This window comes from Rhinolophus sinicus, chromosome 13 (assembly GCF_057876585.1).
Source record: "Rhinolophus sinicus isolate RSI-liver-muscle chromosome 13, RSI-T2T, whole genome shotgun sequence".
NCBI lineage: Eukaryota > Metazoa > Chordata > Mammalia > Chiroptera > Rhinolophidae > Rhinolophus > Rhinolophus sinicus.
The window spans coordinates 51,622,003-51,644,410 of NC_142513.1; the positions used below are offsets into that span (position 1 = coordinate 51,622,003).

At 46.3% G+C, this 22,408-nt stretch overlaps 1 long non-coding RNA gene across 1 annotated transcript; it reads right to left on the bottom strand.

Moving 5' to 3' along the window:
- Nucleotides 1-1,646: 1,646 nt before the first annotated feature.
- Nucleotides 1,647-21,964, bottom strand: LOC141568192 (uncharacterized). The gene is made up of 4 exons (XR_012491236.2): nt 21,815-21,964; nt 19,870-19,950; nt 5,453-5,716; nt 1,647-2,020 (listed from the first exon to the last, which is right to left on the bottom strand). It is a non-coding gene; the product is annotated as an uncharacterized LOC141568192 (long non-coding RNA).
- Nucleotides 21,965-22,408: the final 444 nt, after the last annotated feature.

Consider the following 22,408-nt stretch of genomic DNA (forward strand, 5'->3'; position numbering starts at 1 on the left):
GTACAATTGCAGCTGCACAAACCTCAATTTAGGCACCCAGTACTTCAAGTGCAAAGTATTAAAAGTGCCTCTGGTATGTGAAAAAGAGTATTTTGGCAATAAGAATAAGAAAGGGAGGGGCCAGCCTGGTAGCTAGGCGGTTGGAGTTCCATGCTCCTAACTCCAAAGGCTGCCAGTTCGATTCCCACATGGGCCAGTGGGCTCTCAACCACAATGTTGCCAGTTCAACTCCTCGAGTCCCGCAAGGGATGGTGGGCTCTGCCCCCTGCAACTAAGATTGAACAGGCACCTTGAGCTGAGCTGCCTCCTGGATGGCTCAGTTGGTTGGAGCGCGTCCTCTCAACCACAAAGTTACCAGTTCGACTCCTACAAGGGATGGTGGGCTGTGCCCCCTGCAACTAGCAATGGCAACTGGACCTGGAGCTGAGCTACGCCCTCCACAACTAAGATTGAAAGGACCACAACTTGACTTGGAAAAAAATCCTGGAAGCACACACTGTTCCCCAATAAAGTTCCCTTCCCCAGTAAAATCTTTTAAAAAAAGAAGAAAGTGAGGTCTTAGAATATCTTATTTCTTTTGCCTTTCACCTCAGACAAAGCTGTAAACTTCTATGATTATTATTTACAAAAAAGAGAGCATCCAACACAGTAGTTCTAATCCCTGTTAAACTCAATGCCTTCTTTAAAACAAAAATTTTGTTAAGATCCTGTAATAAAATTCATAGATCACCTACCTATATAATTTCAAAATAATTAATATGATTTAAATATAGCATGAGGAAGAAAGAAGAAATTACTTTATAACAAATAATGTGCATTGCACTATGTAGAGACTCAGGCATGTCTAGACTAAAAGCCCTAATGAACTAATCAGTTTTTTGCACCAATATGTAGAATCACACTTACATGTATAGCCTGATCCAAGAGTGTTATATTGGGGGTTCAGCTACCTTGAGCAGTGTGTTAATGTACTGTAGATGTGATTTTTCTGAAAAGGGGAACAATTCTCAGTGGAGTTTCAAACACAATGCAAAACAGTCTTTTCTAAATTTATGTGATAATTGCATTCCTGGAAAATTCAGTGCATATTAACACGTGCAAATCTTACTTTCTGTTTATATGGAAAAAAAAAACAGTATTACAAATGTAGGTAATTACAAATTTTCCCCCTACATCGATGTCTGATAGGCTATTCTAAAGTTGTGTGACATGTGGGCCAACTCTCTGCATTGTAGGGTTGCCCCATGGGTATTGTCTTGTGTCCTTGGCCCTTGGCCTCTAAATGCTGGTAGTGTCTTCCCAATTCCAGTGGTAGCCACAAACACTCTCCCCTTCCCCACCACCCTACTTCCAAAACTGCTATTGTGAACAACTGATTTAACACGTGCCAGGCACTCTATTAAATTCCCTGTAAATATCATCGATCGTGATTTTTTTTCCCATTCAACAAGTATCACACACTCTCCTAGATGCTCGACACTGGGCCATGCTCTGGATGTACAGCTGTGGACAAGATAGTCAATGGCTTCTGACCACAAAAGTGAATGGTCTAGTAGAGGAGACAGATGACAAAAACTTACAAACAAATGACTATATAACCACAAAGCGTGTCAAGTGCGATGAAAGAAATAATGGACACTGTGAAACAGAATCACACTTGAATCTATTTTAAAGAACTGTATCAGGAAAGTCTCTCCGAGCCAACAATGGAAGCCAAGACGTAGAGGATGTCAAGGGAGCAGCCCTGTGAAGTCATTCTATGCTTTCCACGGAGGAAGAAAATGGAGCCTGGAGAAGTCAGCAGCCCGAGACCACACTGCTTCTGAGTAGTTGAACCTATTTGAGCTCAAGCCTCTTGAGTTCCAAAGGTCATCAGCTTCCCAGATCAAAAACAGATGCATTATTTCTGCAAAGACGATCGACGAATGGCCAACAAGCATGGGAGATGATAGCCAACCTCGTTACTCATTAGGGAAATGCGAGTCAAAACCATGAGATGCCACTTCGCACGAGGAACAAACTAAAACAGAAAATAACAAGTGTTAGGAGGTGGAGAAATTGGAAGTCTTGTACATTGCTGGTGGGACTATAACATGGTACAGCCATGGTGGAAAATAGTATGGTGGTTCCTCAAAAAGTTAACATGGGATGACCATATGGCCCAGTAATTCCAATCCTCGGGATACATCCCTAATAATCGAAACAGGTACTCACACAAATCCTTGTCCATGAATGGTCATACAGGACTTTTCATAATAGCCAAAAGTGGGCGGGGGGGGGGATCCCAAATGTCTATCAATGGAAATATGGATGAACAAATTGTGATATATACATACAATGGAATATTATTCAGCCATAAAAACAGTAAACTTTTTACTGTGCCGCAATGTGAAAGAATCTCAAAAAAATTAAAAAATGCTAAGTGAAAGAAGGCAGATGCAAAAGACCACATATTGTATGATTCCATTTATATGAAACATGCAGAATAGATAAACCCATAGAAACAGAAAGCAGATGGGTGGTTGCCAGGGGCTGGGGAAGGACAGGGTGGGGAGTAACCGCTTAATAGGCAAGGTTTTACTATAATATGGAATGGTGGAAATGTTTTGGAATTAGGTAGAGTGGTGGTTGTACAAATCGTGAGTACACTCAACACTAATGAATTATTCACTTTGAAATGGTTAACTTATGTTTTGCGAATTTCACCTCAATACATTTTTATTAAAAAAAAATGAATGGATACATTCTCTTGCCGTTTTAGACCTATACCCACGTGCTTTGGGAAAGCCCTGACTTGTTTGTGTATTTTCTACCAGTGTACAGTTATATGGCCAGGTAGACAATGTCAGTCACCGAAGTTTTCTCACGAGAAACCCAGTCGGAGTGATAGAGAAAACCCACTTCTCAAGTGTTGGGCTTTTCTGAGCCTCCTTGACTGGGAGGCAAGGGAAAAGCTGGGACTAGGGAACCAAGGGGATCCCAGCCACATGCGGGCCCGGGGGGCAGACGAAGCAGGTTGTGGGGACCTCCTCAGGGAGACAGCACTGTGGAGGGGAGGAGGTCAGACAGGGGCTGTGTGCTGGGAAGAAACCACAGGACAAATGAGTGACAGCAGAGAAATGTCGCTGCTGCCCAGGGACGCAGAGGGAGAAAGTTCTGCTTCCCCTGGATTAGGGGAAACTCTCTGTGGTTTGTGCTGGGTAAGACCTCAGAGACCCACACTCTACTAACACCAAAAGTAAAGCTCTACATTATTTGTAAAGATTTCTGGGGTGGGTTTGTTTTTTTCTTAGAAGGTGAAGAAATGTGTAAGGACATGAAACTCATTGGATCACAGGGAAAAATTAAAAGTTGAAGGCGTTCATTGTCCTCTGTGAAGGTGAAGGCTGTGGTACCAGCTACAAAGAAGGAAGATGGGGCCAACAGAGGGATTTGGCAGAGGGCGAACCATCCCAATGAGTGAGGGTACAGCTGAGACTAGAACCCAGTTTTCTACAGTCCCATGTTACCTGCCTTCTAACGCAGGGTTCATTTGTAGCCATCAGAAACCACATCAGTCATTTTGAGCAGAAAGGGATTTAATGCAAGGAACTGTGTGCTTAAAAATTCATTGGAAGGTTCCAGGCACCAGCCTCAGGATGGACCTTGAGGAACAACTTCCGGTATATCGAGGCAATGCTGGAATGCCAGGGAGCTGCCACAGTCAGGAGCAAGGGGTACCCAGAAGCTGCCCTCCAGACAGTGCCTGTAAATCACCTTCCCTTACGCGCAATCCAGTGCTCAGAAAGCTACCGCAGAAACACTGGACTCCAGCCAGGCAGTACTCCTGACCTGCACCTACAAAACACGAGTGCTCTCTGATGGACCTCTGGAGGTCAAGACTGAAAGGGGGGAGTGGGGACTAATGTGACAGCACCGTCCAACATATCGTCAGTGGCACTTGTCAGCAGAAACAACAAAGACGTGGTCTCCACCTTACTTTTGCCGTCCGAACGTTGTGCAAAGTCACTCCACAGGCCAAAGCAGAATTGTATCCAAAAGGAGTGCTGCAAGGGATCCTGGGAGAAGCAGTTGTTAGCCCTTGCAGTACCATAAGGCCCACCAGGAGGACGACATGGATTGTATGCCCATCAACAGTATCTTTCACACCCTAGCCTCCCTTGAGACTATTTGTTACCTTAAAGGTGTTATAAAATGACAATGGATCCAGCTTTGTACAGACATCTAGAAGCGCTAACCCTTGCCCTCAGTTCCTTGTAGATTGCAAATCCTAAGGGAAGGGGTGCTGTGAGGTATTGATTTCTTCACTGAATTTCATCTAGACTTAAGAGAATCTGAGAATTCTGGAGTGACAAGGGGAATCATTTTGTCCTCCCATTAAAGCTGGAGAAAGTAAAACTCAGAGAAATCCAAGCCCTTGATGCTCATATTTTTAAGCACTCACGCTCACACACAAAATATCCCCACATAGAAAACAGTTGCTACTTTAGAAGGAAACTCCTAAAATCATATTTTCATAGGTTTTGAAAAAGTTCATGGACTACACCACGGACGGGTAACCGAGCAGTCATTTTGTGCCTGGGGCAAGTTCCAACTGCCCCTCCAATTTGCCCCCCTAATTTGCCAAACCATGGGAAAACAAACCTGCAATTAGAGTTGTATTTTTAAATCGTCTAAGTTTTATGTGGCACTTCCCCCCCTCCGCCACCACCCCCCCATACACAGTCTCGCCAAAATGCTGTTATTTTCACAGAAGAAATACAAAGAGTGGGTTTAAAATTACAAGTCACAGTCTAAGTCAGAAAAAGGAAGTGCGTTCTCTGGAGCGACCTCCAGGGTAGACTCTACGCAGTTGTCCCAAATTCACGAAGCCACAACAGCCAGCACCTGGAAGACTCCTGCTTCTAGTTTTTTCCACACAGATTCACAGTACCTTACTGAACCCTAGGTATGTGTGCACGAGTGCAGGCTTTTGGTCAGGGCTAATGAAGAAGTTTGGATTCTGGCCCCACATCCCTGAAATATCAGAAATGTTCTCATTGCCTCTGTTGGTGAAATGTCCCTGACGCATACCCCACTGAAACTCATGACATTTTATCTGTTCTAGAAATGACAGAGGATAGGTCCCTCTGGGATTCACATTACCTCTGCTGGGATTTTCACACCATTCGCCATGTTAACATGAAGTAGCAGCTGGGTTGAAGAGAGTTGATAAAAATAGCAACATCACCCTGCAAGCAAGCTGCACGGAAAAGAGGGGAACCAAGTATTTAATGTAGATAGGGAGGCACCGAGCGCTTTTTTGCTGAGTGCCGAGCTGTGTGTCTTGGAACACCCACTTTTTCAGAAAGAGCAAAGTGAATTTACCTTTTAGCTAAGTGTTGTCTAGGAGAATGTGGAGAGAGGCAGGCTGCTCCCCACTTGTAGGCACCTGGTACCCCTGATTGTTTACCTGGTCATGTAACCCGAGGATGTAGCCCCTGAACAATCAAGTTCAAAGGCGGGAACTTGGTCTTTAAGGGCGCTGTGTGTTGCTGCAGAAGCTTCCTGCTGTTACCGTTATCCTTCCATTCGTTAAAGTGTAGCTCGCAATTGAACATTCTGACATAACATAACTGAGATTTTTGGCAGCCACGTTAACCATATTCAAGAGTTTCCTTCAGACGACGTGAAATTTTCATATCCTCATGAATGCTTGCCACCTTCTTTTAATAACCTGAAAAAACAAGCTTCTCTCAGGAACTTCATTGTTCCAATATTTTCCCAGCACACATTTACTTCTTTTAGAAGGATGTTAGGTGTGTGTGTATTTATAGAGTCGGGGTGTACCTCGGTGGGTTAGAAGTCAACATCTAACTTATGAAAAGTCCGCAGTGTGAATGGATCTTAGAGAAAAGTTATTAGAAGTCTAGTATTTTCTTCATAAGATCTTACTTTGCTCCTTCAAAGCCATTTGTTCATTTCACCACAAAATTAAAATTTGCAAAAAAGGGAATATTCACTAATTCTCAGCCATGGAGTTTGAAAATAGCCAGTTAGAAAAAATGTGTAGAAATTTTACAAAGAGGAGGTGGTAAAATAAGGGTTTCCTTCCTTTCTGCCACAGTGAAAATGGCCTTACTCTTTACAGTTACCTTAGGAGACATTTTTTTTAAATGGAAAATCAATCGGTTTAAATTTCTAGCTAGATAGACAATTGGAAATTTTAGAAAAACATTCTTGCTAAGATACAAATAGAATGCTAAACGCAATGGAAAGCCCAAAGAAATATGTCCTTATAAAGTGCCCACACAATGGGAAGTGTTTTCTCTTCTGGGATGGCAAGTGGTTTAGAAAGTTCTCTAATTCTCTCATTTAAATGTGGTGGTTGTTTGCAGGCTGAACTACAGCAGCACACTTACCGTAGCATTATGTAATAGAACACAATGTGCTTTACTGAGATTTTAACCCATGTTATGAAACTAACAAGCTCCATTTCACTTTAGACATTGAAATCTCTGCTCTGTGTCTTCCTCAGTCTTAGGAGGTGTAAGCTGGCCTAGGGAAACAATAGCAGATACATTGGTGACTTCCACTGGAATTCACATAGTGAACTCTCATCCCCCGATTTACAGGTGAGGAAAGGGGCGCTCAGAGAAGTTAAGGAACTTACCTGAATGGGATATATTCATATATATATAATTTTTTTCCCCATTATAACTGAATGAGATTTCAAACCCTGGTTCAATGACTCGAGAGTTGATATTACAACCATTCACAGGAGTTTGCATGTGTTACCTGAACCTGTTGGATGTATATCGTGCTGCTTGCTGATGTCTCTTGTCTTTGTGTGAATTAAAATTAAATTATGATGGTTTTTATTGACTCCTTCCCCCCACGCAGGTGTAACACCAAACAGAAAGTAAAAGCTCACAGATGGGATTCTAGAATATGATTTCTCCAACACATGATTTTATAAATGGATCAGGTCCAATGTGCTTGGTTGACCAGATGCTAAAATTGTAACACAGACGTTCAAGCAGCTTCTGAAGAAATAGGGTTGCTTCCTGTGTGCATTTGTCAAACCTGCTGTAGTTTTAGCTGCCTCCCCCCACACCCCCCCAATCACCACCACCACCACCACCACCAAGATACATCAGGCCAGAGTGTGTTTTGGGAAGATAGGCAGGGTCCAGCCTGGCCGATAGCTGAACATCACTGAGCTGGGGAGCACCCACAGAACCCTAAGAGCAGGGATGAGGGGGCCCTTTATTTCCCTGAGGAAAAAAAATACTATGGGAAGTATGAACCAACAGCCAAAATAATACAGAGCTAGAGGCTTGGATGGATAAAAGTATGTAGTAAAAAGGAAGAGAATTAGGGGAGGTGTGGGGATAGAAAGACTGAAAGGGACTGTGAGATCTGGAGAGAAGTGTGAAAGGCAAAAGAAGAAAACCATGTCTGTGCAGGGAAGGGGAACTGCAAATTAACTGGCATTGAGCGAGGACTGCTTCAATGTCCAGGGAGAGTCGGGAACCCTCTCCTACACCCTTTGTTTCGGTCAGGGCATTCTTGCTTGGGGGTGTGGAGAGAACCTTAAATGAACAATTTTGTTACTGCAAGAGAAATGTATTGCCTCCAGCAGCCAAAATGTGGGGAGAGCAGGTGAGCGTCAGCTGTGGAGGCCAATGGAGCCAGGACCCAGCGGAGAGCTCACCGCTCTCCAACACGCTTCACTGTCTCGAATCACTTCTCCATGAGGCAGAAGGTGTGATACCTGGGCTTTGAGCTCTCCTCCCCTCCAGCTTCCAGGCCAGAGAGAGGCCCCTCCATTTCCTTGCCCCTTTCCTATTCTCTCGCCTCTGCTCCACCCCTCCACTTTGAAAAGTCCTGTGAGGTTTGGGTCATGTGCCCAACCCATGAGCCAATCCCTATAGCCAGGAGCAGATGAAGCACAATGATTAGCCCAGATTTGGTTATGTGCCCACCCCCTGAGCCAATTCCTGTGGGCAAGAGCAGATGAAGCACTATGATTGGCCCAGATTTGGTCATATACCCACCCCCTGAGCCAATCCCTGTAGGCAGGGGCAGGTAAAGCACTATGATTGGCCCAGATTTGGTCATGTGCCCATCTATGTGGGAAGGAGGTGCAAAGCCTTTTAACTGATGCAGTGCAGACCGGTGTGCTGGGCAGATGCAAACTGTATAGGTCTGTTGTGCTGCCCACATCTCTTTATGTTCTGGCATTGAGTTGGTCTATCATAACTCAGCTGAAAACAACCAGATTGTCCTTACTGAGGGTCATTTTTGGATCTCAGTGGGTGGAGGGAGTCTGCATGAAGTATATCAAATTATGTAATTCATTTAATTTGCTTTGAATCACAATGTTTAATTTCACTTGAAATTTCAAATATTGAAGAAGGGCACAGGATGTTAAACGTTTATCAAAATGGGACGCGGATTAAAAATATTTGAGAAACAGCATTTTAAAGGGGAGCTTCTTCCACTGTCTCACCAGCAACAGAATCCATTCCTGTTTCAACAGAGGCTGACTGGTCTCTTTAGTTCTCTGTGGGATGAACGGAGCATAAAATGATTAGCCATGCCCAGAGGGAGTGGGGGAGAAGAAAGGAACAGCCCATGTACTGAACTCCTACTGTGTATCAGGCACATGGTGTTGTGCACGTCCCCAAAAGTGGCCCCATTTCATCCTTCTGGCATCCCAGCAAGATACAGCCTCTTGGGCTATTTGTCATAAATGCACCCTCCTTCAGACGAGCATCTTGGCCACTTGCTGAGACTCTCTTTCAAGGTGCTTCCAAGTTTGCTGCGTGGCTAACAGTTCACTGTGTCTGCGTCCAAGTGTAGACACGATTGATGAGATGGTGTTGGCACAGCTGAGCGTGATGAAGACACTCCTTTCGGTTCTGAAACCTTATTAGGGTACTGAGCGTTCTTTCAGTCCAGAATCCGCTAGGGAAAACTGGTCGTGCTGCAGCCTTGAAAGCGACCAGCCTGTTTCCATTTCCTGCTCAGAGCTGGCTCTCAGCAAAAAGCGGTGGGGGCGAGTGAAGGGCTGGGTGACCACAGGCAAGATACCTCCTGAGTCGCATCAACTTCACTGATGATGTTGAGCTGCAGGGCTTTTAGTGAGGGACAGCGAATGGCAAAATAAAGCTTCTGGCACAGCGCCTGGCACGTAGGACGTGCTGAATGCATGCAGCTAGTGTTACAAAGGGAAGCGTAAACAGCTGCCAATTTATTTTTATTTTATTTATTTATTTATACCCTTAGCTTGGGGGCCTAGCTTTGCTCAGCTTTCTGGAGGCCAGCCAAGCTAAATTAATGCTCTTATCTTCTGGCCCCTGCAGCTGGCAGCCTCCCCGTATATATAGGTCCTTGAGGCATTCGCTTTGGCTCAGCCATGTCCTGGGCTGTCCCAGGCTGTCCTCTGCCAGGGCCTCCTTCGTCCACTTGCAGGTGAGACCACCTAGGGCTCTGTAAAGGGAAGTCAACGGGGCAGCCCTGGGCACTGCTCACAGTGGAAACACAAAACACCTTTGCTTTGAGAGTGAATCAGGGCCCACAGATGTTCAGGATAATTGTCTCTGCCAGGCAAAGGTTCTATCTAGTCATACCAGCTGTTCCGTGGAACGAAGTCCCCAGGTTATCTTAGGCTGTGGTTCTCAGCTCTGAAGTACATGGTAATCCCCTTGGGACTTTGTTAAAATGCACATTCAGATAGAGTGTGTCCTGGGTGGGGCCTGAGATACCCATGATGCTATCTGCTGACCGTGTTCTGAGGAGCTTGGCTCCAACACATTCTTTCCAAAACTTTGGTCACGGTTTTGGTCAAGTGTCATCTTGTTTAATATTTAGCTAATACTTTTCTTCAAACTGACCTACCTTTTCACGTCAATCTATGTATATTACTATGAAATCCCAGCTTTGAGGAGTGAGTTTTATTGTAATACACCTTTTTTTTTGAGCTTGCTTTCACTGACTTACCCTGTTTCCCCAAAAATAAGACCTAGGCGGACCATCATCTCTAATGCGTCTTTTAGAGCAAAAATTTATATAAGACCCGGTCTGATTATATTATATTATATTATAGTACACTATATTATATTATATTATATTATATTATATTATATTATATTAGACCCGGTCTTGTATTATAGTAAAATAAGACTAGGTTTTATTTTTGCTCCAAAAGACGCATTAGGGCTGATGGTCCGGCTAGGTCTTATTTTTGGGGAAACACAGTCCTTTTCAAACATTAATTTATTTTCCAGGTACAGATGACATAAATATTAGATTCGTTTCAGATATACAATATGGTGAGTAGACATTTATATGCACATGAACACATGACTGTTCAGAGAAGAATTATATGCCTACCGTCATTTTATGTTCCACCAGGGGAATGGCACAGCATAATTTTCTAAGAAACACGGGTACACAGGGGTTCTGGAGGCAACTGCAGCCTGGGCCGCGCAGAACTTCTCAAGATGCTTTCATTCCAACAGAGTCGCTGTTTCCGCAGAAGCGCTGGGGATTCTGGGAGGAAGCTGGGGTAAGTTTTGCACAATGTAGTAACTGCAGCCAAGGACAACTTCCTGGGCCCAGCAGGTTGTGTAGGGGCAGAACCCTTGTATCAAAAGCAGGGGCACCTTCAAAAGGGTGGCTGGCAGCAGTGGCCTCTCATCCAAAGTCATTTCCAAAATGCTTTTTTCTGCTTGGCTGCAATTTTGTGAACACCTGTGGAGGGACTAGCGAATAGGAAACATAAAAAATAAAAAAAGCAAAAGACAAATTTCCTTCCCATTCTGAGGTGCTTGTTGACAAAGTACAAAGTCCCTGGCGAATCGTTTCATGTGGAGTTAAATCTAATAAGAAGCCATTATGGCTAAATTCAATTTGAGCTAATTCCATGGGAATTCTATGGCCTGCATCATTTCTGGACGACTAACTCCTTCCGAGGCCAGGTCTCCAGGGACGAACTCCAGGAGGTCAGTGAATAAAGAATATGTTGAGCCTAAATGCTCAGGTTGTAGAGATGAGACATCTGCACGACGGGGCCGGGAAGCTCCTGGAGGTTCTATGTGGGGCGCTTACCAGAGACTAGCTTTCCGCTCAAAGCACCAACCTCTGAACAGCCCTTGACCAAAGCAAAGCATTCCACTAGAGCTCAGCCCGTTCTGGCCACAGCCTCGGGGAGCCAGTAGCCAGGCCACGGGTGTCTCTCACAGGTTCTCCAGTCCTCTGAACGCCTGGATGTACCACACACTGTCACAAATAGGATTCCACTTCACCCCCAGTCTGAGAGATGTTCAGGTCTCTCTTCTTTGTTGATGCAATAAGGTGCTTAGAACCATCACCGCCACCATCACCACCGGTAGTCACCGCGAGAGCTGGAGTTTCCACCCAGACCCCTGTGAGTCCGGTTATTTTGTCCCTTCACGGAACCGGTGACAATGAAGAACCCCTTCCCCAGGCAGGACCCCACCTCTCCCAGTGAGGATGTTCTCTGGAAGCTTCCACCTTAGAGTTTCAGATTTGATTCTTGATCCCGATTTGGCTGCTTTCAGTAGCTCACATTTGAGTGTGAATTATTCTGAGAACAATCTTTGGGCCCCTCGGCTCTCTGGTGGTGGGAGTTGGGGGGTGGGTAAGGGAACCCCAAGATGAGAAAGCCTCTGAAAGAGGAGGCTGAGGATGCCGAGGACAGGTTCGTGAGATTCCTTTATTCTTGGAAGAAGGGGCTACACTCAGGCCCCCTTCTTCATGCCGAGCTGTCTTTTCTCAGGTTGCTGCGTTTCCAGCTTTGATTTCCTCGTGTAACCAAACGAAACATCCTCCCCAATTTATCTGTAAGTCTCTCTTGGGCTGTGTTGATGATCTCACTACTCAATTTGCCATTCGGTGATTGTATCCACTAGATGACACAGGATTATGGAGCCCACAAAGGGACAAACTTGCAAACATTCCCCCCCCACCCCATCTCTGGAATTAAGGCTCCAAAGACTCACCTGTCTTCATTTCCACAAGCAGTAAGCACCTGCAATTGCATCAACATTAGCATTTCTTTCCTGGTCATATCACCGGTTTCAATTATTAAGATGACCTTTGAAAGAATTTACAGAGCAGGTCCTTCAGAGGGTTTCTAATGTGATGCATTTTAACTCGGCTGGTTTTGCAAATGAAAAGATTAGGTCCGCGACAGTGCTTCTGCATTTCCTGTTGGCCTGGCCTTCCACTCCCAAACAGGCTGTCTGAAGGCAAGCACAGAACCATTGGTTGGAAAATTTGGAGTCCTGGGGAACGGGCACTGTGAGGCAGTTTGCCTGTGTTGGGGCCTGGGGAGCGTGACATTTATGTTCCTGAGCAGGATGTGATTTCCAGCTGAACAGCCTGGGCACTGACCCAGCCTTTACCTCGGCACCAACCGTGTGTCAAGTGCAACCGACATCTCTTTTAAAAGCTCCCAACAACAACCTGAATTGATATGGCTGTTTTGTTTCTAACCCAAGAAGTGGTTAGAAACCTGGTGACGTTCTCAAGGAAGGTAAAGCCCAGTACACGGCGATCCTGGGCACTGGACAAAGGGGCAGGAGCCATCTCCACCCGCCATCGGGGGACAACCAGAGCAGCATGTTCTAACATTTGTTTCTCTTCTTGCCGTGTTTCTTCTTTGTCATCTGGTGCCTTGCATTCTGACCTTCCCCACAGGCTGCAAAACAGTAATGATTGCTCCCCTGGGGGTGGTGACCTTTCAGTGGAAATACTATCCCTATGACAAGAGACCACAGGCAAAAGGTCACTGCATGGTCCAGCAGAGATCTAGCTGCCTTGTGTCCCCACCTGGCGCCATTACCCTCCCTCAGCTTTGGTGTCCCTGCCCCCTCATGGATGGAGGGGAGGGGGTCTCTGATATTCATATCCCAAAGTCGAGGTCTTCACCTCTCCCCCTTGCCCTGACCTAATTTCAGCAGCATCCGATTTCATCTCAGGGTTGCCCACCCCCTTAACAATGGGGGTAGGGGTGGTGTTGCCCCTCATTAAGTAACTTTACTCTTGGCCAATCCAGCACTCCTGAGCATAATGGTCCTTTCCCTCAGTTCAGTCATACCTTCCAGGCCTTACGGGGTCCTCAGAGGAGGGGCCCCTCAAAAGAGGAGAGTCTTTCATCGTGGTTCTCACGTCTCTACGCACCGCCCCCACATAGACTCTTGACCCTTCTCACACCTCTGTCCTCCTCCCCCCCTCAGCCTCCCACCTGCCTGCTGGCTCCTTGGAGCATCTGAGACTATCCGAGAACCTTCTCAGCCCAGCTCTAGTGTGTGACAAGAGGACCCTGGTCACTTGTTGTGGTTACTTTATTTCGAGAATTGCCAATGGTATGAGTCTGCGGAGAAAAACCACCTCTCCCATAGGTACTGTGATGGTCAGATACCTCCTTTCCCAGCCTGCCTTGCAACTGGGGCTCAGAGCAGGGGCCACGCAAGGCCAATGGGCCTCTGCAAGGCCAAGCACAGCTCCTGGGGCAGAGCCGGTGGAGCTCAGGTCAGTGGTGGGGCTTCCCCAATAGCCCAGGTCTGGGCTGTGGTTTGACTTTGTCCTCCAAGATCACCCTGAACCTGCCCTCTAGCCCTCCATCCAACTGCTAACTACTCGATATTCTTTCAAGAGACTCCTTTTCTGACAATTGAGTCAGCACTGGTTGCTGTTGCTTGCCACTCAGAACTTGATGCAAAGAGTTTCCCTCCACCTTAAAGCCTATCACAACCCCTGTCACTGAGATTTCTTTATCCTATTTCCTTTGTTGGCCTGCAGCCTCTATACAAAGAAAGGGAGGGGGAAATCATTTGAATTTCTGAGTGGATTTTTTTTTCTTTTTTAACAGTGACAATACTCTTTAAAAAGCCAAGGCTTTGGTTTCTTTAACAAATAAATGGGAGGGGAAGGGGAGAGACAGAAGGGAAGGAAGCGTCTTGGAGAAGTCTCGTGTCTACCACGACATCAGAGCAGAAAGAGCCAGCACATACAGGGACCTCAGCAGATGGGCCACCCGTGGCCTCCCAGAACCCCCAGCACCCAAGGGTGGGACAGCCAGTGCCACCGAGGGGACATAGGTGTACCTGAGAGCAAGCTGGGGAGTTCTGGTGGTGGGATAAAAAAGACACAGAGGAATCTGCTTGGATCTGGCAACTAGAGAGTGGAGCTCTTTAGAGACAGGTGTGATACAGTAGGTGCCAATGTCCTGGGGCCAACGAGGATTAGACATATTGGTTACAGCCACCCAGTGTCTCCCAACCCATAATTGCATCCTCCTCTAACTTAACACACCTGGAGAGAAGGGAGGGAAAGAAGAACGGGGGGGAAAAATTGCTGACTGATTCAGTTTTTACCCAAAGGGCACTGAAAAAAATCCGGTAGTGACTGAATGGAAACAAGGGCTTGGGAACTCAGTTCAATCACAGAAAAATAAAGTACGTTATTTTTGGAGATCGGAGGTAGAGAACCACCCCTTCTCCGACTCAGCTTTCCATTTCTCTTTAAGAATTCCAGGCTTTCTGAACTTGATGTGGTCACATCTGAACTTATTGGCAAGAAACATGACTGCCAAGTGTCCTTGAAAAGTAATGCCTTACAGTCCGGTCATCTAGAAGGGCCAGCACCCTTATTCTGGAAAATTCTCTGCTTTCTCAGGGAGAAAACCGCTGCAGTGAATGAAAACAAAGCGAAACAAAACCAAAGGAATCAATAGATTTCCATCCGCCTTTGCTGCTTCAGCCTCTCTTCTTGGAAGCTCAGACTCAGAGGTTGGTGAGGCCCGTTGGGGAAGTTTCCAAAAAGATCAGCATTCCTGGGTCCTCAGGGCTAGTCTGGAACCCCATTGCAGGACCCCTCCTCGTTGCCCTCCAGCCAGCCCGTTGTTGTTCTAGAAACACCTCCTCTGATCAAGAAGGAGCAGACAGATGGACCTCACTGTGCCTCTTGCTTCAATGGCTTCTTTCCTAGCACTATGCGATGATAATACACACCCTCCCATGTGTGCCTGTTGCTTAGTGCCCTTTACCTTGAGGCTGGGGTTTCAGTGCATGCCCTGGGCAGCTTCAGCACGCTCCAGGAAGCCTCACTTTATACCATATTCAAAGAACGCTCTTACACGGCCCTAACTTCCACTGTAGTGGACAACATGCTCGTCTCCAAAAAGACTACACATGTTCTTAGCACTGTGTCTTTAACACGTTGCTTCTCAACCCAGACTGCCCCTGACCTCCATCCCCTGCCTACCACCGTAGGATGTCCTGGGCTCTGCTGATGGCCAGGCTCCCTAGGATGGAGCAGCCAGGGCACAGGAAACATTAATGTGATGTCTGAGAAACCACCATAAGCTGAAAATCAATCAGTTCATCTAAAATGAGACTGTGAGTCAGGGTGTGTCTTGGGCTCTGACCAGATGGTGACGGGATGGGTCCATCAGCTGTTCTCAGCCTCTAGTTCCTCTTTTATGAGCTGATGGGGCTGGATGGATAAGCCCTGTCTACCACACCAGCCTGCCTGCCACTGTGATTCTGGGCTTGCTTCCAAGATGGCTTACTCACGTGGCTTTTGAAAGGGGGCCTCAGTTCCTCACCACGCAGACTTTTCCACAGGGCTGCCTGAGTATCCTCACAATGTCACAGCTGGCTTCCCCCAAAGCGAGTGACCCCAGAGAGACAGGCAGAAGCCAAAATGTTTTTAAACCCTAGCCTCGGAAATAACATGCCATCACAGGGTCTTATTGTATCGGTCACACCGACCAACCCTGATACATTGCGGGAGGGGCATGGAGACCCAGAGGTGGGGTCACTGATGGCCATCTTGGAGGCTGGCTGTCGCAGGGCTCACCGTCCAAATTTAATTAGGCTCTCCTGCATCAAGAAATCTATTTGGGGATTTCTTAGGAGTGCTTTCCCTCAGGGTCTGTCTCCTGCTTCTTTGTTGCCCACAAGTGGATGGGTCCCATGCAAACTGGATACTAAAGTAATTCCTTGCAGGAAACGGAGCAATTTTGCGAACAGAGTTAACAGATGAACAGGGGCCAAGGAGAGAGTCTGAGGGCGTAAGGCACTGGGATAACCAGACAGGCACATCCAATGTCAGAGGCCAGAGCAGGGACTCAAGTCGGGGCTAAGTGCAAGGATACATGGTTTTTTTGAAGAATAGACTGAACCCTTCCTCGTTGCTAGTCATGTACGTGTGTTCAGATTAATACCTTGAATTACATGAATGTGTTTCCTTTTCTCACTCCTTCTTTGTGATTTTCCCTTATTTAGCCACAGTTGCCATAACGTGTGTGAGTAGTCGCTGGAATGAAGGAGAGAGGAGAAACTGGAATGAAGAGCGAATGCCCAGCATCAGACATCCAAACAAGCTCAGAAACAATAGGTTCGAAAGCCAAGTTTTCAATGGCAAAGTTGGGCTGTTGAGAGAGGAAAAATTCTCCTACATTTAAATAGATTTCTTTGAAATATAACAATACGGGGGGAGGAACATTTTTACTATACACTGTAAAGTAAGGAGAGATGGACAACAGGACCCAAGAGGAGTTCCCAATCCCACAGGAAAGGGAATAGCCTTTCTTGGAGGGCCTGGAATGTGCAGGTAACAGAGGGCAGAGATTGGAAACATTTTTAGTCAACAACATTAGATTAAGCCACTAAATGTAGGGTGCAGGGTGAGATTATGGACCTACCAAGTGGTCTCAAGAAGAACCCAAAAGCACTTTCAGTTTAGAATTCTAGGCAAAGGGCACCTTGAAGGGTGACCTACGGTAGAAGATAAATGGGGTGGCTTCAGTAGAAGAGAAATGCTGGTGTAGCAAGTTTAGGCAGAGAGGGAGCCTGGGATCCCGTAGACCAGTTTCCCTGGGGCCTGTGTAGATCCAGAACTTTCTGTGTAGGTTGGGAGTGGGGAATGGTAGCGCTAAGAAGGTGGGAGGAGAGCAAGAGGTGGTAGCCTGCCTTTAGTGTCATGGTTCCAGGGATGGAGCTGACCTCGAGATTGATGGGCCAATCCCAGGTGCTTCCCACACTGTCCAGCCTGAAACTGGAGGACAGAGAGCAGACCAGGAGTATCTACTTGGTGTCATGAGGTATGTAAGCAACTTCCTGACCATCTTTTATGGCACAAGAAGACTTCTGAGAGGATAGAAATCTTAAAGGGACTTTAAACTTTGGTCAGTTAAGTTATATTCTGCACCACCTGAGTAATTTTACAAAGCAGAGTAAGTCTTTAAATGGGAGAGAATTTACCCTGAAGCAGTAAGAGTCATTGCTTTTATTCGTGCATTTGTTTTGTTTTCTGCTTTCAGCAGAAATGGAAGCTCATGAGACAGTTGTATTTGATTAAGTAGAATTTTGCATTTCTGCCAGTTGGGTCACAGTGCATCTTATCCCCAGTATACCATTCAAAGGGGTATGATTTAAAGTGGGATGGAAGGGTGGCAGTTATTCAGTTTCAGGAACAGGGGTAGCATGACTAGTAGCTACTTTTAAAAACTTCCTTTGGAGGGTCTAGCATATATAAAGAACGCTTACAAATCAACAACAACAACCAAATGATGAATAGCCCCATTTTTTTTTAATGGGCAAAGGAGTTCAACAGGAATCTCATGAATAAGATATATGAGTGGTCAGTAAACACATAAAAAGATGCTCAACACCATTAGCCATTAGGGAAATGCAAATTAAAAGTACAATGAGATACCATTTCACAACCACTAGAATGGCTAAAATAAAATACTACAGTGAATGCTGGGAAGTAGTGGGACAACTTGAACTCATAACTCAGTTCAGATGGAAAGCTATTTAGCAGTCTGCTAAAGTGGTAAATGTATGTCTACACTGTGACCCCATAATTCCACTCTTAGGTATTAACCCAAAAGAAATGAACACATATGTCTGCAGAGAGACTGGTACACGAATGTTTATAGTAGTCATATTCATAAAAATAAAAAAACTGGAACAGCCTAAATGCCTATCAGCTGAACAGAAACACACAATGCAGTGTATCCATTTGTGGAATATTACTTAGCAATAAAAAGAATCATTTACTGTTAAACCTACTACCTGGATGTCTCCCCAATGATATTATGCTGAGTGAAAGAAGCCATACACAAAAGAGTACATGCTGTACGACCCCAAGTCTATGAATTTCTAGAACAGGCAAAATTGATCTATGTTGGTACAAGTCAAAAAGTGGTCAGGGTATGAAGGAAGTTTCTGGGCAGTGGATATATTCTGTATTTTGTTTGTGGTGGTGGTTGTTACATGGGCATATACCATGATCAAACCTTATCACACTGAACACCTTATACCTTAATTTATTATGCCTTAATTAAAAAAAAAAGAATGTTACAAATAACTCTTTTCTCAGAGTTTTGGTCCAAGTTCTACAGCAGATTGGCCAGGAAAACAACGCACAAATCCCAGAGGCTCTGCATCTCTGGGGTGCACCTTCCTTCCCTGTGCCCCTTGATGATACATTCCAAATGTGTACACACACACACACACACACACACACACACACACACACTTTAGACCTAGGAAATGCCCCCCCCCCCCCAGGGTGCCCCCTCTCTCCCAGGGAACCTGCAGGGTCACACGGCTGCCACTCTGTCCTCTGTCCGCCCTGCCCACACCCTCCCCCCGTCCCCCATGGTCTCCAACTGCACCAGTCATCTCCGGTTCTAAACCTCAGCACACCCTAAATCATAGTGTGTGTGTGTTTGCAGCAAAATACGGATGCTTTTGAAACCACTTTCCCCTCCGAAGGCCTCCTCCTTCCTTGTTAACTCCAGGCTGTGCCAGTTCATAAATAATGCAGCTGCCTCTCTCATCTCAGTGAGAAATGGGGACATCTCCTTGTTTTGAAGGATCGGACGGGCTGCTTTTGGGGTTGCTTCCTTGTAGCTCAAGTCCAGCCAGCAGCCACCCTCACCCAGACCTGGGACGGAGTGACCCTCTGCACTGGAGGCTCTGTCTTGGACTCACTCACTTGGTTAAAAGCACGCTGATTTCCCTCTGCCTCTCTTTGCTGAAAGCAGACTGGGCAGCCCAGCTCTCTCTCTCCGGCCTGTAGGTCCACGTGGGAGTTTCCTGTGTACCTGCTCCCAGGGAGCAGCCTTTTCCACAGGATCGTGCACACCATGTCACCAGCCCCAAGGGACAAAGGTATGTGACATCAGTGCTCAGATCTCAACGGCTCTGAGCCCCTTCCTAATTTACTATAGGAATTCTGAGGCGCACACTCTCCAAAGAGTTACCGATTCAGCACCAGTCAGACCTGACGGTTGCCCCCCACCCCAGCTGGCAAAACTGGATGTCCAAAAAGCCAGGCCCTGCTCCCACTGCCAGGCCTGTCCCCACTGCCCAATTCTGCTGGTGGCCTTGGTGAGGCTGGGCCTCCCTGGGGCTGGAGGCCAGGTGCTTTGCCGTCTTTCCATGCAGATGTGTGCTGCGCCCCATTGGGAGAACAAATCGTGTCCTTGGTGTATCTGCTGAGGTCTGCACCGGGCTGGAGATGGAGACTGCCCTAGAGTCCAAGCCATGCCCTTAGAATTTCTAACCTTTCTGTTTTTCACCCAAGGTTCCTGGGTGCTTGGTGAGGGGGTCATCCCACACCTGGCATGGTCCCATCTGCTGATATGGGACTTCCTATATCAGCATATGGGACCATGCCAGGTGTCCCATCCTGGCATGGGGCTGAAGGAAGCCAGTGGGTGAAATGCCCACCCTGACATCATGGCTCACTTGCTGACCGGTGGATGGGCTCCCGAGAAATCAACCCTGGGAGGCACAGCCCTCTAGAATTGTAAAATAGGGTATCTGAAACCAGTACCTCTTGGATGGACTCAACAGCAGCTGGACGCAGGAGACTCGACGAGCAAACTCCAAGAAAGGCCAGCAGGAAATATTCAAGCTGAAGAACAGAGAGGAGAGAATGAAAAGAATAAAGCAAAAGACCTGTGGGGCACCATCAACTGTCTGACATGTCATCACTGGAGGCCCCGATGGAGAGAAGAGACAATGAGGCAGAAGGAATATTTGACGAGAGAAAGTTTGACAATTGTCCGAAACTGATTAAAAAAAAAAATCAACCCACTCATTAAAAAAACTCAGCAAACCCCAAACAGGACATATACACAAAGAAAATCACTCCTAGATACGTCATCGTCAAACTGCTGAAAACCAAAATCAAAGCTGTAATGAGCTTCAAAGCAAATTATTAGAAAACGGGATAGTACCTACCAGGGAGCAACTCTGAGATGGATGGCTGACTTTTCCACAGGAACTCTCCATGGCAGGCAGAATAATGGGCCCCCAAAGACACCCATACACTAATCCCTGGAACTTGTGGATAAGTCACCTTACATAGCAAAAGGGACAGATATGGCAGAGATGATTAAGAATTTTGAGATGGAGCGATTACCCTGGATTTCCCAGGTATCCTTAGACAAGAGAGGCAGGAAGTCAGAGAAGGAGCTACGATGATGGAAGCAGAGGGCAGAGTAATGTGATTTCTGGAAAGGGGCCACGAGCCAAGGAATGTGGGCACCTCTAGGGATGCTGGAAAAGGCCAGGACACAGACCCTCCCGTGCAGCCTCCGGAAGGAACCCGCCCTCCGACACCTTGACTGAGACCCATTTCAGACTAATGACCTCCAGAACTGTAACGTAATAAGTTTGGGTTCTTTTAAGCCATTGAGTTTGCAGTCATTTGTTACAGCAGCGAAAGAAAACTAACACGCTATAGAAGTCAGTGGACTATGGAATGACACCTTTCCTGTGCTGAGTGAAAGAGCGAGAGGTAAGGCGCTATAAGGACCTAAGTAAATAGATTCGCTATCACTGTGGTCACCACATCTCTTACTTCTCTAACCATCCTTGAAGCACAGGGATCCCATCAGCCAACCACCGTGAGACCCTCTGACGCAAACTCTCATATCTCAACCAGACTGAGAGACAGACTAAATTCAAATCTCTTGACCAACCCCAGTCAATCTAAATACATGGTTAGTGAAAAGAGGAACAAACATTTAAAATCAATTCATGAATATTCTTTTCGTCACACTTCCTCGTCAGTGATATTCTGGTTTAGCAAGGGGGAGGGGGGCTAAGATTATTTAACGTTGGAATAAAAAGAAAATGGACCTTGTCTTGACATCTGGGATAGGCTCTTGAAGCCCATTCCAGAAACAAAAGTGAGTCTCTTGGATTGTAAGGGCCAGGTACTTGCAAAAGAAAAGTCTTCTAAATTCCCAAAAGGATCTTGTTACCCGTCAAGAACCAAAGCCAGAAAGACTCAACATGGAGTTTCATTTTAATGTGGTAAAACATACATAACAAAATTTACCATCTTGACCATTTTTCAGTGTATATGTAGTTTCTTAGTGCAACCATCACCACCATACAACTCTCTCATCTTCCCAAACTAAACTTTGAAACAATTTAAACAACCCCTCATTCCCCTCCCCCAGCCCTTGGCACCCACCATTCTACTTTCTGCCTCTGGGAATATGACTCCCCTAGGAGTCTCACAGAAATGGAGAATGTTGGTTTTAAGCTCTAAAATGGGAAAGGAGCAGGATATAACATGTGGGCAATTTCTCTAAAGGAGAGAGGAACCAAAGTATACAGTTCAAAAGCAGTCTGGGCTCTGTCTCCCCAGGGAGGGGAGATTTGCTCTCTTCCCTAAAACACCCCTTTCTTTGCATGACCCTTATACTCCCCCCCTCCCACTGCCTAGAGCACTGCCCCGTCCCCCTCCCCAGACATGTCCTCACCAACAGTCTTCCCTGTGGTCTCAGAGACCGAGGTGGTCGAGCTGGGCCCCAAGAGCTGCAGGAAGCTCTGCTAGACGCAGCAGAATGTTCCCAGGAAGAGGGGGTGTAAGGGTCTCTCAGTGGGGGTCAGGAGACTCTATGAGTGTCAGAGCCAAGGACCTCCCCTTTGTCACTCAAAAGGGGAGAGGAAGCTGCCAAGTGAGCTGAGGACAAGGAAGTGGATGACATGTGCCTTTTGGGCCTGCCTTGGTGCCGTGGGTTTTAGTTTGTTTGTTTATTTTTGCTTTAAAAAAAAAATCTCTACCCTATTAAAGTTGTCAGTAGAGTGGCCCTGGTTCCTTCTTTCCATGGCTTTGAGGGTGTACTCCAGCCAACATTTCTACTCTAATTAGCATCATCTTTCAATTCCAGACAGGAGGACCCTCCACCCTTGAAACAGTGAGAATTTTCTTCTCTTTTCTCGAGGCCTGGGGTGGGCCTCAGACACTCTCACCCAGCAAGGACCCCAAGTCCTCCAGCATCTGGGGACACTGTTGGCCCTTCTGTGCCTCGATTCTTCACCTATGAGGCAGGACTTCTGATGCCACATTTTAG